Source organism: Diuraphis noxia, unplaced genomic scaffold, assembly GCF_037042655.1.
Source record: "Diuraphis noxia isolate RWA-SAM2 unplaced genomic scaffold, SU_Dnox_SAM2 contig0003, whole genome shotgun sequence".
In the NCBI taxonomy this organism is placed as follows: domain Eukaryota; kingdom Metazoa; phylum Arthropoda; class Insecta; order Hemiptera; family Aphididae; genus Diuraphis; species Diuraphis noxia.
In genome coordinates, this window is record NW_028301713.1 from 80,520,901 (window position 1) to 80,539,070 (window position 18,170).

The following is an 18,170-nucleotide window of genomic DNA, read 5'->3' on the forward strand; positions in this document are numbered from 1 at the left end:
GTTTTACGCGCATTAAAATACTATACTACGAAAATAGTAATATAATAACGATATATCTAAATCCCCACCACTATAAAATATACGAATACACATGGAAAATATTACTATACGTCAGGTGCTCTCACACACGAACGACGGACTTATTACCTCTATGGTTCAATATATTATTCTATCGTAGTATTACACTGTAGTAGTATATTATTCTTATTAAAATGTATATACCTACATAGTACATATTATATACATTTTTTTTTTTATTATATACTACTAGTTTTGTGTATGCGTGCGCGCGCTTTAGTTTCTTTCACTCCGTCGTCGTCGGCCGCCGCTGTGTTACTATTATTATTCATCGTCGTCGTCATCGTCGTCGTCGTCGTTGCCGCCGCCGTCGAAGGACATTGCCGCCACCGCCGCCTCTGTCCGGCCCGAGAGTTCGTATATTCCGGTTGCATACCGCCGACTGCCGACGCCACTCATTCGTCCGGTCACTATCACGTTGGTAGAACGTATCTCACGAGCGCGCAATACGATGGTTCGACGCGGACGCGATTGATCGAACACTTATTCAGTTTTTATACTCGCGTAAAAAGTGTGTGCGTGTGTGTTTTTTTAAAACTTATATTTGTTTGTTTCCCATCGACAAGTTGGAAGTTGGTCGACTATACTCCTGACGATTCGCCCTCGAGGATAATACTATATATAGCACAACGCCACCCGAATACTATACGCGACACTTCACCCACGCACAGGTTAGTTTTGCGAACGCCAGACTAAAATAATGCGTAATACATTGAAATGACATCAGTACTGACGAAATTGTCACGTAGCCCGACTGTTTCTAAAACGGACTCTGTAATTGGTTTATTTTCGTAACCCATATTCGGGTTGACCGTTCGCTAGACACCATTTCGTATATGATAATAATACTACAGGTACCTATATAGAATAGCAGTCATTGCACTTTTTGCGTGATTTAAAAAACTTGATGATATAATTTGTATGTTCTAACTTATAATTAACACTTGTTGATAATATAGCCTCAATATAATATAATCAAGTTGTGTAATGATAATTCACGAATAACAATAATACATAGTACCTATATTATAGATACCCATGCGTATTTTGCATAATAGTTTTCAGTAATGTCGCACTTGTTTGACGGGACATAATAATTAGATTTTTTTTAAATTGAATGTACGGTAAAATACATTAATACTTATTATTTTAATATGATGATGCGAATTGTGAACGAACAAGCAATTGTTTATCACAGTCAGCCAAGCGGGTAAAGCGTTAAAGTCTCCCGCAGACTCCGCGCAGTCGGTGGGTTGCTATGAGAAATTGAGATTTGTTGTCGATCGATAACTTTACGACGATAGTTCAACGACTGTCTAGTATTATTGTCATTTATAGATCAATAAACGGGCGGGTCGTTGTTTGACAGTTTTATCTATTCTACCTGCAGCACCATACAATAGGCGGGAGTTTCGTAAGCCTTTATTAATAATATATATGTATATAAGCATTATTACAACTTTTAGTAGGCATCTAACATAGGTACTATATTATCAGATTAGGTCATTGATAAGATAAAAATGACTCAATAGTATTGGTTAAATATTAGTTATTACTAATACGCTAAACAAACAAACTAAAACGATATATTTTATCTTTAATTTACCTAACCGTGGCACAGGGGTGCAAAACTTTTATAAGACTTAAACCTTACTTCTATAATTCTACGCTGCATCATTTATTGGTGAAAGCAATATTCATCTACATATATGTGATTTTTTGGCGTTGAAGTCTTTAACTACATAAAAAATAAAACAAAATTGTCAATCGCGCGCTATAAAAATGGTAAGATTAACTCATTATAGTAATCACTATATATTATATATTGTTTTAAATTACAATTATTACAATAAATTTAATTTTAACATTAAAAATATTTCAAGAATATATAATATACCAAATAATTATAATTGTAACGTGTTATTTATAATAATATAATTGTGTCGTTCATTGCGATATGTAAAAGTAACGAATTCAACTAGCACCTAAAAATGTGGTTTATTAACGTTTTTCGATCGCGAGTAAATATATTTATTTATATGCAATATATATAACTAGTCAAAAAATTCAACCCAATTGGCTTTTATAATTAAATTAATTTATATTCTATTAAATATTTCGTCGGCGAATGACGATTGATTAAAAAAAAAACTACTCGTATTAGAAAAACAAATCATTGACTTCTCAATCTGTCACCGAGAAATTTTTACTAGAGCAAAATTACACAAGTAAGAAACAAGAAGTAATTTAACAGACAATAGGTTAAAAGGACGCTATATCCGTGCATTTGTTTCTTCGTCTTATACACGTTAGAGTTAGACATGGCGAATTGTCATTCACTAATTTCAATAGTGTACTGTTATTATTGATGTTAGAGTGAATTGACCTACTATCAAACTATTAGGTAAGAATATTTGTAGGTATGTGTTTAAGCGCGGAATTTTCTGGAATATTTTAATTTTCAAGTGATACGAGTATATGAGCATTTTTAAATTATAATGTTTAATTTACTTTGCTTGAAAATTAAAATATTAGAAAAATCACTGAAACTTAAGTACAGATAATACTGCCATTACCTAAAAGTTTGATTATTGGCCAATTCTCTCTTATATCAGAATTAACAGAACGATTTTGAAAGTAGTAAACGAACATTTGCTGTTATACGTAAAGCAAAGACAACAAATTCATGGATAGCGTCCTTTTAATCTATTGACTGTTAAATTATTTGTGTCTTACTTGTTATCTAGTTGTGTAATTACTAATTATGGGTAGAGCCCTCTTAATACTTCACGGTATTATTCGAATATGAAAATATGACGAGGTTATAATGGCGTTTCGTGGTATTAAATATATTAAGTATTGACCACAATAAAATTATTATCAAGAATTTCAAACGTCCTTAATTTCCATACATTTGCAAAAATCAATTAGATCGGAATTTTAATATTATATAGGTTTGCAGACATAATACATTATAATATAACATTATATTAGTGATAATCGTCGTTATAAAAAGAGATCGCTTAATCATGGAATTCTTACCAAGTATACATTTTTTTTATAAGCATAGATATAATGAGGAAATCCAACTACAGTCTAAAATCATTGAATAGGCAATTTAATTTTAAATTTTTGAAAAAATGTTTTTTTTTAAGTTGAAATGTTGAAACCATGCAACGATTAGTTCTACCAAAAACTTAATTATTTTTTTTATGATGATTTTGTTTTTTAATAACTTTTACTACTGAAATTAAAAATTAAAGGTACAGTAAATTTTTTACAATATTAATTTATAATTATCGAAATAGATATCGAAAAAAAAATATTTTTATTTGTATTAATTTACATTCAATGTCTAGACGAGCGGAGTAAAATGACAAGGATAGTACTCTGCGAAAGTCGGGAATAGAAATATAATAAATAAGTACCTAGTAAAATATTTATTATTTTTGTTATAAACTTATAATTAATATAATACAATACAACTAAACAAAAGTATTTTTTCTTAATTTACTCGTAAAGTCGTAAATATTGATCTAGGAAAGTAATGTTTTCAGTTAAATGGACTAGGTACTCTGAATTTTAACATAATATATAGTTGGTATCAGTTTATATATTTGAGTACAATTCTAGAAATAATATAATATCTTAGTGTTTAATATAGGTACTATTCACGTACACGTTTTTATATGTATGTAATAAATTGTATTATAATAATAGTATTAAATATGCACTACGTTTTATGTGAAATGTGAAAATATCGCTTTTCAAGTCAAGTCTGATGTAGTTATATAAAATTCAATGTGTGTGATACATACGTTAATCGATGTACCTATAAACATGTGTATTCAATTCTATTAGTTCAATTCAAGTGATAATACTGGGGTTTTTAGACTTTTGAAAATGAATACACATTGTATGACTGTATATAGACATTTGTATTTCAATATTGAAGTCTCTATGATTTTTCAATAATTTCGTATATTTTTGAAAATACTTAATTGTCTTGTATAGTATCTTACTAAAGATGAAATTACACTGTTCAGTTGTTGTATTATATTTATTATAAGCACTGTAACAAATTTAAAAAAAATCTCATTTATTAATACACAAGCTTATTTGTCCTGTATAGTTATATATGTACATGTCCTGTATCAAAATCGTACGTAGATATTGACGATAAGAAAAAAAGTCCTACTGCTAATTTCTCACACAGGTGATTTAGGCCGGATGTAGGTGAATAATTATTATTGTGAAATATGAAAGCAAACATGAATAAACATAATATATCCTTAATCATTGTAATTGGACTATATTGTAATAGGCGAGGCTCGACTAGGAGTTAGGACAGCCGCTAGCGCTGACATTTTTGAAAATTGTTTGACTGTATATATGCGGACAGTATTGTCTTAAATCTTAATGCAGGTGTTAGTGAAAACATCACGTTATTTATTATATTTTATAATCATCCAGTTGTTTACTTTACGCGGTGTTTTAATTATAGTTATTTGGGGACTAGGTTTTATTTTGTAATTTATCAGCATTCAGCTATACTATATTGGCGATGATCAAATAATAAGTATTTCGATTCGGTAAAACTCGTCGGCGCGTTAATGAACTATACGAATAATATTATACGGCTGCAGTGAAATGCAGTATTATTGTGTTCATATAGGCGGTATGTGATTCAACCTATGAATAATATTATATGATGGCACTTCCTCGAATACTTTAATCCGCGGAACGGGTTTTATTATTTTTCTATCCAACACGTATCATTGCCCTCGGCTATGCGTAGAACCATAATATTAGGTATGATATTTTACACACGGTGTGCCGTCTACTTCGAATTTCAGGCAGCAACACGACAACTGATCAAAAAATCTCTGAAACATTTTGATAACGGTACGTATTACTAATGAGTGGTTGGCACGACGATACATACCTAAAATAATATTATATTATGATCTAGGTATAAGTGCCTATTATTAAATATTTGATATTTTTCGGCTTCAACGGTGAACGAATATATTTTGGCATTCGTGGAAGATTTTATCAATCAAAATAATTTCAAGCTGCTAATTGATATAAATATTTAATATTGTGTTAATATTAATATCGGCATACCTATCGCGTATTAAATTAGTGGTACCTAGCTATAATAGCTATGCTGCACGAACTAAACCACTTGAGTTTAGTATTCAGTGTTCACGTGTCTATATAGGTCATCGAATATTAGGTTTTAATAGAAGTCTACGGGTCAGTTAATTTTACCTAACGATATTTTATAAAATACTTTGATATAGACTCTGGCTTATTTAAATCTCGGAGAAATTAAAAAACCGTTCTTTGATCGTGCATTTACTATGTAGTTCAATGTATTTCTAACTACGTATTCTATTTTTTTTTTTTTTTTTGTATTGGTTTGTTTTGTTTGATAATGAATTTCTAGAATTAACTCAATATAATTTATATTATTTGTTAACGTAATTTAGCAGTTAAAATAACTAAGACGAAATTTGTTATTTTTTCTCAAATTAATTTTCACAGTAAACGAGTAAATGTTTTATATACCTTTTAATTATTTTAATTATATAATATATGAATATCGTAAGTTGGGGGTTTTTAAATTAAAATCAGGTTAGTGATCTTTGTTTTGAAAATATATTTAATTTTTCACTTTTTCTTCTATAATTTTGACACAAATTAAAAATATTCGTGTTTTAGATGAATAAAAATAATATCAGTTAATAAATAATTTTCTTTTATCAAAACAACTGAAATTCGTATTGTGAACTTTATTAGTAAAATAGATACCCACACTATGCATTATATATAGTATGGGTATTTTTACAAAATGTACCTTTTAATTAAGTATTATTAGTATTTATTATTTTTTAAATAAATACTAATAATACCTAATTAACAGGTACATTTTGTAAAAATAATATAGATACACTTTCTTTTGAGTGGAATTTAATGTTTGAATGTGTAATGTGTTCAAAAGTAAAATGTTTATTATTGAATCGTGAATAATATTTTTATTATTTTTTAACGATTGGCGTATTGCGTATTTGTACATCAGCATGAAATTAAAAATCACAGTTTTGTCGTTCTGTATTTTGATTTTTTTTTTTATATATCCGAATGGGCAGTTATAATATCGGTTTTCCAAACTTTGACTGTAGGTAAAATATTCATAAAGAGCTTAATTGAACTATGGAAGTTTAACAAAATAAACGTGCTATATTATGTATCTACATAATATAATAATATGGAAATTATACTTAATTATGGATAAAGGGTAAGAAAGTCTATGTAAAGATTAAATTAATTACGATCATTATGTACCTATTATAATAACTGTATTTTAAACGGAAGAGTGTCGTGTGTGATGATGTATTGATGTGCCACCGAAACACCGTCACCATTGAGATAATATTATTTTAATAATAATGGTGATTTATTATTCGCCCGGTGATTTGTGACCGAACGATCAGTCTTGCGAGAGACCTTGGACGTCGATGTAGTGGTGGACGCGCGTCTTGTCCTACTATGGTGTGCACTGTTCGTCAATCGTATTGTTTGCGAGACGCTTATTGTGTTATAGCAGCAGCAGTTATGGTGAGAAACTTCCACCGAGGCGTGGATTATTGAGTGGCACTAGTAAATCTACTACATGACGCACGGGTTCTGCTGATGCTGCAAGAATTATTAAATATATTCTAGGGTCGTGTGATGAGACGATGCAGACAGAACGCCCTTTAGGTCCGGACAGTCTGCACCCACGACGTGTGCGTGACTAATCGGAACGGACGTATAATTAATAATTATATATATATATATATATATATATATATATATATATATATATATATATAGATAGATTCAGGTACAACAATAATATAGAATGTTATTATTATAGGCTATAGTGGTCAAGTACGCGAGGTGTAAGATTTTAACGAGACATATCGATTAACCATGCTGATACTTGCTCTCTATTGTTTAAATTTTCTTTGATCTGTGTTTATATAATGTATAAATCGCGTATTGTTGTATATTATGTTGTAAAGTATAGTATGGTGTGTGTAATGTACAATGCAAGGGGATACTTTTTTAATTTTTTTTTTTAAACCGAATTTATTTTAATTCTATTTCACCTAATCTCAACAATAGAGCTTGTTTTCATCACGAAGGTTTTTTATGTAAAATCATTTTTTTTTTAAATATAAAAACCAATCTTTTGAATTCTATTCACTGAGGTAAAATATTATTTTTATTTATTAATTATATATATCGAATATTGAGCCGTATTTATAAGAATTTAAAATTTAGAGGAGTATGCAAAATGCACAGTGTACATTTTGATGAAGCTTTTAAGTAACTACTTCACTTAACTTTAGATGCTTGTGTAAATAATAAATTGTTTGTTCAATACTCGATATTTATTTTGAAAATCAAAGTTTTTAGTAAAATATAATTTTACTTTAGTACACCCAATTATTTCAAACAAGCGCAGTGGTTGTAGTTGGAAAACTTTAAATTTATATTTAGTATACCAACATAGAAACGCAGGGTAAGGGCTTAATATGTTGGTTTAAAATTGTAATATATTACTCGATTATATGTTTTAATGTACCTACTATTATGTAATGAATGTTTTCTAACAAGAAATAGAAATCCCAATTAGGAACTTAAAATTTTTTCAACTTTAAAAAATATAGTGACATCGTATGAAGGCTTGAAGTTGATAAGTTGATATCGCCATTCTTTTAATGGTATCTATAAAGAATCTAAATATTTGAATAATATATGGTATACAAAATTAAAATATTATACTTACAAATTCTAAATATTATAATTTGAATAAATTATTTTATAAAGAGAAAAGTGTGGCAAACATACTTGGTGAATTACCCTTTATAATTAAATAGATAAAAGTTACTATCATCATCATCAGCTCTTAAAGTCCAAGCTTTGTCGTTGTAACAAACCATATCTGTCATATGTCATCTTCTTGAGACTTTGGTAAGAACTAAGAAGTATAACCCATTCGTCGGAAGATTTCTTCATAACAGATTTACGCGGTCTTCCTCTGGTCCTTGTACTCATTATTAACTATATTGATAGTAAATATTGTATACATTTAAATGTTTTTCATGTGTGGTTGATTATCCTCATACTTTTCTCGACTGTGGGTTTTATAATGTGTAAAAACTGAAAAGCATATCGTGTGTTGTTTGTGTTCCATTACCTAACAAACAGTTTTAAACATCATATTAATAGGTATATATAAAATACAATTTTTCTCCATAAAAGTGATTACAAATTTTGAACTAATTAATTTTCATAATCAATATATAATTAAATTTTAAATGTTAAAATTGTATATTATTTTATTTTTGACATAAATATATCATATTATTATCATTTGTATATATAAAAAAAATATTTGATCTTTCTTGACCGTAATTGGTCGTTCTCCGTTGAACACTAGGAATGTTTTCATTTCCTGGGTTTTCTCCCAATTACACCTCTACGTACATAAAAGGAACTGCGTGTAGTCGATTTTTAATTAGAGCTTGAATGCTGAAAACTTTTTTACCCTAACATATTAATTTTATTTAAACGTTTTATTTTCAAACGGGGTCTTTTATATTATTATTATACACTATTGTATAGTTCTAAAAATATTCTATATCGTAGTTTGGTCGGTTTCAAAATATTATCATTTTTTTTTTCCAATATGCCATTAAACCCATTGTGATGGTCGGCACAAACGTACGTCATTATAGAACAGAGATGTTTTTTTCACCAGTCCTAATGTGTTTTTTTTTTATACCCATCGCGATATTATTTTCTGATGGCATAATTTTTCTCTTTTATTAATGCACGGTATATATATATATATATATATATATATATATGTGTGTGTATTATTTTTGTCACAGCTGTTATTATATGTTTCACGCAATTTGGTGAGCTGAAAATATAACCTCGGAGTTTGGTAGTAAAAACGTACTGTTATGGTTGTGTAAAAAAAAGATAAAAAAAACGAGTATAGGTATACTCGACGCGCATATAATATATACGTCCGTATTAAACCATAGAATATAATAATACACATATTAAACATGCTTGAATCGAGTATAAGAAACAATGAAAGAAAGTTTCGACCAAATGTTTGCATAGATAAATCGTTAAAATCGTGGGATTCTGTGCGTATATTTGTTTGTGTTTTTTTTTTTTAAACGACGATGCATAATATAAGATAACAAACCGTCGGTCAACGACAATAAAATAAGTATATTATTACTAACATAATAATATATATTATAAATTATATAATATTATACAGTTTACTTCTTGCGTCTGTTTTTTTTGCACATAGGTACTAGAGACTTATTAGTTATTACACTTTAATGTATTTCTTTCTGTACACTAAGACACGGTAACCGCACACGTCATAATAATATGTGCCGAGTGTGTGTGATATTTTTATTACCCCAATAATATTATATGGACATAAAATAAAAGAACAATTTCGAGTTTTCAAGTTTCGGTGAAGTATGGTGAAATACGACAATATAATATATTAAAAAATATATTTCAGTCCGATTTATTTTTCAACACACGTTTTTCCTTTATTCGTTTTTAAACATTCCTATGTCCCCGTCACAATTGTTTTTCATAGAATTCGTTTTTAATTTTAATTTAATGTTACAATTAGATAGACTTTTTTTTATATATTCTGATATGCTTACTTATTATAAATATCTAATAACAATTATTTCGTATATTCCTTTGAACTATAATTTATTGAATGATTCTTCGCCAAGTATGTTTTCCGTCATTAAAAAAAATTTTAAAAGTCTATAACTTACTTCTAAATTCAAATATCAATAACCAAGTCCTGTTTAGAACTCTAAATATAAATGCCTACCGTTAAATTTGATGAAAGTATTCACTATAATATTAAAAATAACAGAGTACCTACAATAGATTCTTCTGAACATACATTGTAGTATAGGTATGTAATGCGTTAAACGGAAACAACACATATTTATATAACTTCTTCTTAAAAATGCATTTAATTAAATTCCGATTTGGATAAAATGTATAGTATCTATTTTTATAAAACCTGTATTTTTAGATAATTACAGGAATTAATTGATGGTTAAATCATTATATCACCAATATCTTTAAATCCATTTTCGTGGAATATTATATATACACAGGATAAATTTTACATAGGTAAGGTTTAATAATTTACCATGAAAAAAGGGTGGTTCGCATTTGAAAAAAAATATCATCACCACAAGACGTTCCTATTAAATAACATACAAATCTAAGCATTTAAAAATTCCAAATGTCAGAATTACAAGTGTATTTGTTATCAAAGGAATAATGGGATTAGTATTCTTGGTAAATCACTCTGTATACATGGTGTGATGCAACAAAGATGTGTCGTCCGCATGAAAAAAAATAATTCGAGCGTTTCAAACAAATCGCACTCGATGAAATCAATTGTGAATTACGACGAACAGATAGGTAGATGAATTATAATGACCGTGAATATATGTACTGCGTGGGTACAAGGCGCATTGATTTTATATCCTTGAATATTCTGCACACATAAGAGACGATGGAAATTAAATTGAAGAAAAAAAAAATGATTCACTAATCATGCTCACCCCACTTTTTTCTTTAGTAATGGATTTTTAAATTTATGATTTTGTCATTTTAAAGTATACTTTTTATTAAATTATATTTGATTTTTACAATCTAAGTATAACATGCATAGTGATACAGACATTTACAATACTACAAGATAGGTTGACTTACTGGAGACGCCGCCCATTGGTGACCCTCCGGCATCTGAGTTATAATTACAATTTCATAGAAGAACGAGGAATGCAAAGTTGTCGATAATATTATTTACTATTATTGTTTTTAAGTATACATAGGGAACAAATTTTCAATAATTAGAAATTCACATTTTTATACCATTTCAGAAGGAATTGTCCTGCGATGATACAAACATATTTTTATCAAATGAAAACCAATATTTTTTACTATAGGTAAACCTTTTTAAGAAATTTATTTGTTTTTTATATTGATGTACCTATCTAAATACAAACTCTAAGAAGTAATTTTGAGTTGTTAAAATGTATTTACTGAATGTATTTACCTTAAAATTAGTTTTACAATAACTATACGTTCTTTAGAAAATTTCGATTTATATACATACATAGTTTGCTAAGACATCATTTTTTTATCAATTTACATTAAACATAGGGGTTCAATGTATCGCTAAAAACAGTATTTCAATGGTATGAAAAAAAAATATAAGGATTTTAAAGTATGGTTCTTGCATACAATATAAATTCCCAAAATGAGAATTTGAATACAATTATTATTAAAGGGAAACATGGGGATGCGTACTTATAATAGTGTATTACCAAGTATAATAACTTTTTTCCATTTAAATTATGCATATTGATATTCAAATTTTTTTGAGGACGAGATGCTAAATTAATAATAAAAATTTAATTTTTTTCTTGAACTCAAATAAACTCGGGAAATGAGCATTTATATAATAATATATAGTTTATATACCTAAAACAATACAATATGAATGATATTATAATATATTATAATGTTATCTGTACATACTACAATCCCTAAATGATTTTGGCTACATCGAGTATTCGAGTTTATGCGCGACGTTTTTTTTTACGACACCGGAAGATTGCATTTTTAAAGTTAAAATGCATTAAAGCACGTTACCATGGAACCCCTAAGTCAGAATTTTCCACGAGAAATATACCATTAGTTAGTAATCAATTCGTAACTTTGTTTTCATTGCATTATATTATTACGTATCATATGAACCGGTTGTTTGCTGTTAAAACATCATATTTAAGAATTTTTCTCATCATCGCGACTGTCATTTTTATTGTTGTTTACTTTATGCAGTTACGCAACTGCATCTGTCTGAAATAACCATAAGTCATTACACAATAATTATCTCACAAGGGTCAGTGGACGACGATGTGTATTTATAAATTCAAACATTTTCAAAAGACAAAAGTGTTTTAAATTTAGTTTGCGTCGCGGTCCCGTGATGTTTTTGGTCCATTTAATCATGACAAATCGGTTTCGTGAAATAAAAAAACCACAGACATTTGAAAATCTCATAAAAATTTCTATATACTCCACTTTTAACATTCACGTAGAAGTGGACGTCGATCCATTAGTCATTTTTGGCCGTCCAGTATGTTGAAGTGATCATTAGTCATTTTTCGAACACAACTACCTACCTATTATAATTTATTATCGCACATATAAATGCAGTTAATACCCTAACACATTACATAGTAGTTTTTGATTCGGTAAAATGTACATAACATTTAATATTTGAAATATTTTTTTCGACACAAGATTAGTTTATTTATTTTGCAAATACGCGCGTAGTGAATTAAGTGTATGTCGAAAAATAAAAACTGAACAAAAGTAGTTCCTTTAGTAAAACGATAATAAAAGTAAATCAGACGCCCTAAACGAATGGCTTGCCATTTACTACTTGCTAGTATAATATTTAAAATTCAAAGCATATAAGTGGAATGGAAAAGTAGAGCACACGCGATGGAAATAAAAACACATACCCAGCTTGTTGTCTATAATAATGTATATATATTGTAATGCCTTAATATTGTTAGTCTACTTTAGTTTTCAAACGGCGTAGATATTTATTTATTTTAGTTTCTCTAAAGTCTATAGGTGCTCTCTAGAACACTTGGGCTGGATAATATTCTCATTTGTCATAAAATTGTCGAAGATCAGTTAAAAATAATTTATATTAACTTAACCTAACCTAACCTATAGCTTAACTTTACCACACCTACCTATTATTATAAATAAATCATTTGAATTATAATTTAGTGTGTTGTGGTTTTAATTCTCGGTCCATATTTGAATAACGCATCATCGACCCGAAAGATTTCCTATACAATTAGCATTATATTGTCGGATGTATTATTATTATACTAATATTATTGTATACTTGTGACTATAGATAAGATGATGGGATTTGTTTTCACATCGCTTGGCTAGGTATGTTACTGTGGGGGAGGGTACGGTTGATTTTTGGACACGTGTTTGTCTGTGCGTCAAGGATTTACCACTAAGAAACCGGGTGGTCACCCATCCAGGAAGTAATGAACCGGTCGGTGCTAATTCTCAGATCGCGTTTCGTGATTGATTGCAACCATCACGCTATTATGCCACGCAACTTAGTATTCATTATTATTTAGTATTTATCAGACAGTTATTTTTGTATAAACACAACACGTTTTTATACTTTAATCTTGTTTATATTTTTATCGTGGGTTTTAGAACAGGGAAAAATCATGTGTTTCCCAAGTAATGACTAATGAATAATCTGTTGTTATATGACGTCATATAGTGGCACGGTATTTACTTTTAGTCATTTAATTGTAATCAGTGAAATATCTTGGAGTTTAGACAAATTAATATAATACTTGGATACGGGAATCAAATTTGAACATTAATTGTGTTTCAATTAGTTTACAACATACATATTTAAATAATAGACAATTACATAATTACACAATATGTCATTTTATTTTATCATAATTTTTCTAATGACAAAAAATGTGTTTAATATTATTTTTGCAAATAGGTTTAGAAAAAATTTGAGTGTAGTCAAAAGATTTGAAATGATGATTTGCATAAAATTTATTACACACGTGATTATATATAGTTCGTCTTGTACAATTGACAACCCAAGCAATTCTTTTTAAAGTGATTTTAAATATTAAATGCGCAGCATTATATAGTTTAATTTTCTACTGCATACGCTCATTCATATTTCGTTTCACCAAAATTATAAATCACACAATTATGTATTATTACGTGTGAATTAATGAAATAATGAAAGTTTCTTAATACATTAGATATACCTGCACTAAGCCACGAATACGTGATATAGTAGAATCATTTCGCATTGAATCTTTTAATAGAACCGGTAGTAAAAATGGTTAAAGATATGATTCAATATTTATGATAATTGTTTTGACGAATATTCACATAATAATATAATAATTGATTGTGTGTCATATAATACTTAGCACTAATATAATCGTGGTTTATACCTCGATAATGCTGATACAATCATAAATTGAATACATGAATATCAAGATTATTTTTTTTACGAAAACAATTGCCTATTTACAAGTACACAAAAAATATTTTTTTTTGACAACACACAAAATTATAGGTACCTAATTTTTATATTTATAAATGTTCAATAATGTTTGGAGACTCGTATAAAGAAACATGCGAGATTATTAAAAGCTGTATTACCTTGAAACTTTAATAATTATGTGTTAATCGTATAATATAGTAAGGAAGTGTATTAGAATTAAACGAAATCTTTTGAAATCACTACGTTTCAGCATATAGATAGATCAAATGCGTGTGAAATTCAAAAAATAAATAAATAAATCTCTTTAGGAAAAAAAAAGACTGATTAGTTCTGATAATATAGAAGATTTTATATTGAGTTGTTAAAAATATATTGTAGTTTTGTAGTTTATTGTGATTTTTTTTCATTATCTATTCACTTGGTATTTTAACACAGCATTGATTAAGGGGAGGGGTGATAAATAGAGATGAGCGCCCAATCCATCATAATAATATCTGGGTGCACGTTATAGGATACCTCCATTATTTTTTGTGTTTCCTGTTTGTAGTCACATGCATGTTTGTAAAAGTGACAAGATATAAAAATTAACAATGTGCTGATTGTGTTATGGTTATTATATTATTATACAACTGTCGAGTGTGTATGACATGTATCGACTCCGTATTATACTTGTATTCCTGCTGTGTGTACAATTTACAGTCCCGTTACTCGTAACATTTACTAATAATATAATATACCCTTTATGGTTTTCCATAACTAACAACCGATAGAATAATATAATATTGTAAATCATGGATTTTAGAATTCAAACATTCGAATTATAATATTATGTAATTCTGTGTTCTAGTTTCGGGGCATAACTCACACATCTCATTTGTATGCTCATGAACGAATTCGTACAAATCCACTTAAGTTTTTTTTTTTCAACGGATGCCTTTACTAGATACTATGTAATGTATTCACCCGTTTTTCTGTCGTTGCATAATTGAATATGTTTTTGAACATTAATGTTGTATAAATAAAAATGAAAAAAGGGGCTGGTATCGTACTAAAACAAACATGACGATTCAAATATTCAGCAGAGAAGTACATTATAGTAAAAAATTAAATTTCGAATACTCTGGAAATTTAAACCACAAAACTTTCACATAAAATATGTACTATATATGTGTATGGTATATATATGGACGGTTTATACGTATTTAGATAGATACATTGGATTGTAGCGAATTAATAATGGATTTAATAGTTTCGATTGGTAATAAATATCCAAAATTCGACATCAGCTGGATTTAGCAGAGGTTTGGAACGTGTATTTTAAGGTATAGGCATTATAAACGTTGCGTGTAAATACAATGGAAATGATTGAGGGAAGCGATATTGAAAAATTCCACGTTCTTAAAAAAGTTATCAACGTCGGTTTAGTGATAAACAGACCCAAGATCTTATAATATTGGCTGTTTTGTGATCACAAAGTCGCGGTGTCTTATTCTATACGCACCGACGAAGATTTCGTCATCTTTCGATGACTGGTTTTTGATCGAACCAACGCTTTTCTCAATACACGAATAATAATATAATATTATTAATGATATTTGCAATCTTTCGAGCTGTAGTATAATATACATGATAATACGACGGTATAATCCATATTATATATATATTACCATTACATCATGTTATAAAATACATAATATATTAGGTATATATTGTTATATAAATTATAATATTATGTTACACGTGCATATAATATATGATATAGAGTAGTCTCGCAATGTCGCGGCGTAATAAGGATAAAGTAATGGCGTTTGAGTGTTTAAAAACTCGTACATTTTTTCCCCTCTAAAAAAAAATGCAAAACAGACGACGGCGCATTATTCAGGCTAAAACCGCCGTAACGTTTAGCAGGATCGGTTGGTTCGGTGTTGCCTATGATTGCCGGGATGATGTGGGTTTTATATTTTAACGTCACAGAGACGAAATTTCGGACGGGACGTGCGTGAGAATAATAACATAGTCAGGTAGGTGTGTTTATTTTGATATTTTTTTCTACACACGTGGAATGAAACCGAGGAGAAAAAGAAACGTTTCGCAATGGCCGTCGACGCACATTCCCATATCGCAGTAATGTTGTGTTATTATCGCCGCGCGCGCGCATGTGTGTGTGTGTGTGTATAGTCTTGCGGAAAAAAAGAGAATAGTAAAATAATAAAAACTAAAGGTACGCACAGCATTAATAATACGTACGCGTACGCCGGCGCCGCCGCGGGGAAACCTGCACCGTCGCCGCATAGTTGTTGTCCGGAGGAGGTGCAATTAACGTGGTCCGGGTCCCATGACCGTGGCACATATTATTGTTGTCGGCCTCATGTACGACTATACGACAGCGACTATATTATATACGTATATGCGCAATAATTATCATCATCGTAGTAATATGTATATACAGTTGCAGTTGGCAGTAGTTTTTACTTTATATATATTATTATGTAAAAGAAATAACGTTTAGGTATACATTTTATACCCGTACGTTACCGGCCAGAAGAATACGGTGGCGGTGGAAAGAGACTACGTGTTTTCCCGACCACGCGCGATCTGCACTTATTAATGTAATATTATTTTTATGTATATTTATCAGTCGGTGGCAGTACCTGCTGGCTGCTGTGCTTCCCGATATGTCTTGCAAAGTGCTTTGAAAATAATCTCGTATATATATACCACATCGATACCTGGTATGGCTGCCATTACTCGACGTCGTCGACTGGGATGAGGAGAATTTCGAAATTGCTCGAAATCCATCATTTTCGCTTTTTGTCGATATGCGTGTGTGTGTGTGTGTGTTGTTGTGACGTGTGGGACTGTTTATGTATTTTTATTACACATATATATGTATACATGTATATGTATTGTATTCTATATACATGTATATACGTGTAGGTATGCATGATAGTGGTGTCGTCAAGTCACTTGCACTCAATGTCGTCTCACAGCTATAAGTCCGTGGTCTGTGTGCCTACAGCTGATATTATATTATGGTGATTCGAAAGTTTTGTCACCGTTTCCCTTTGATTCATAAAAAATACATCAGGTAGTGTTATTTATTATATATGGGCAAATACGAGTACGACGTCGTTGCATTACGGTCGTCGAGCCACACTTTTTTTCACCGCGGAAACTTGCGATTCGTCTTTTATTATTACAGCAGATATATATATGTATAGGCATACAAATACAACATGTATAGGTATATAATATAATATAATATTGTATAATATTCATATCAGTGAATATATAAAATATAATTTCTTCTGTCTTTTTGTTGTAAATGTTTTATTGGTATAGTTTGAAGTTTTTAAATATAAAACCATATTTTCGAAAATAATTGATATTTTTACTATTTGATTAGGGTTTCACTTTTTGGTGAATCTATAACACTTAGTTCCTCTTGGTGTGTGTTTCACTATTTAAAATCTAATCAAGAGGTTATCATTCGCATAATATAGTTTCTGTAGATAACGAGAAATCGTTTTTTGCTGCAGTATGTATTTTACTCGTAGCTGACCATTGCACACACCGCAAACAATATGTATTATGAATTTTAAGGTATTTTTTTACGTTTAAAAATAAGTATACAGCGTTCGTAGATATACTATGCAGGAAACCGCGCGTTGATTTGTTTAGTGAACGGCGAACATGGTGGGCGAGTCATTAATATTTCATCAACGATTAGCTCAACGTATATTATAATAATATACGTATAACAGTTAATACAACGAGTTGTCGTTATGTTATGTTCAATCGTTGAATTGTTGGTTAATATATATTATAATGTAATTAAAATAATGTATTATGACATTATGTG

The 18,170-nt window shown here is 29.5% G+C and overlaps 1 protein-coding gene across 1 annotated transcript in view; it reads left to right on the forward strand.

The window, feature by feature from the left end:
- Positions 1 to 383: 383 nt before the first annotated feature.
- Positions 384 to 18,170, forward strand: part of LOC107170180 (ferric reductase 1) — a 49,271-nt gene continuing 31,484 nt past the window's right edge. The window contains exon 1 of the mRNA XM_015520233.2: positions 384 to 749. The gene's annotated coding sequence lies outside the window, so the exon portion shown is untranslated. The remainder of the gene's footprint in view (positions 750 to 18,170) is intronic.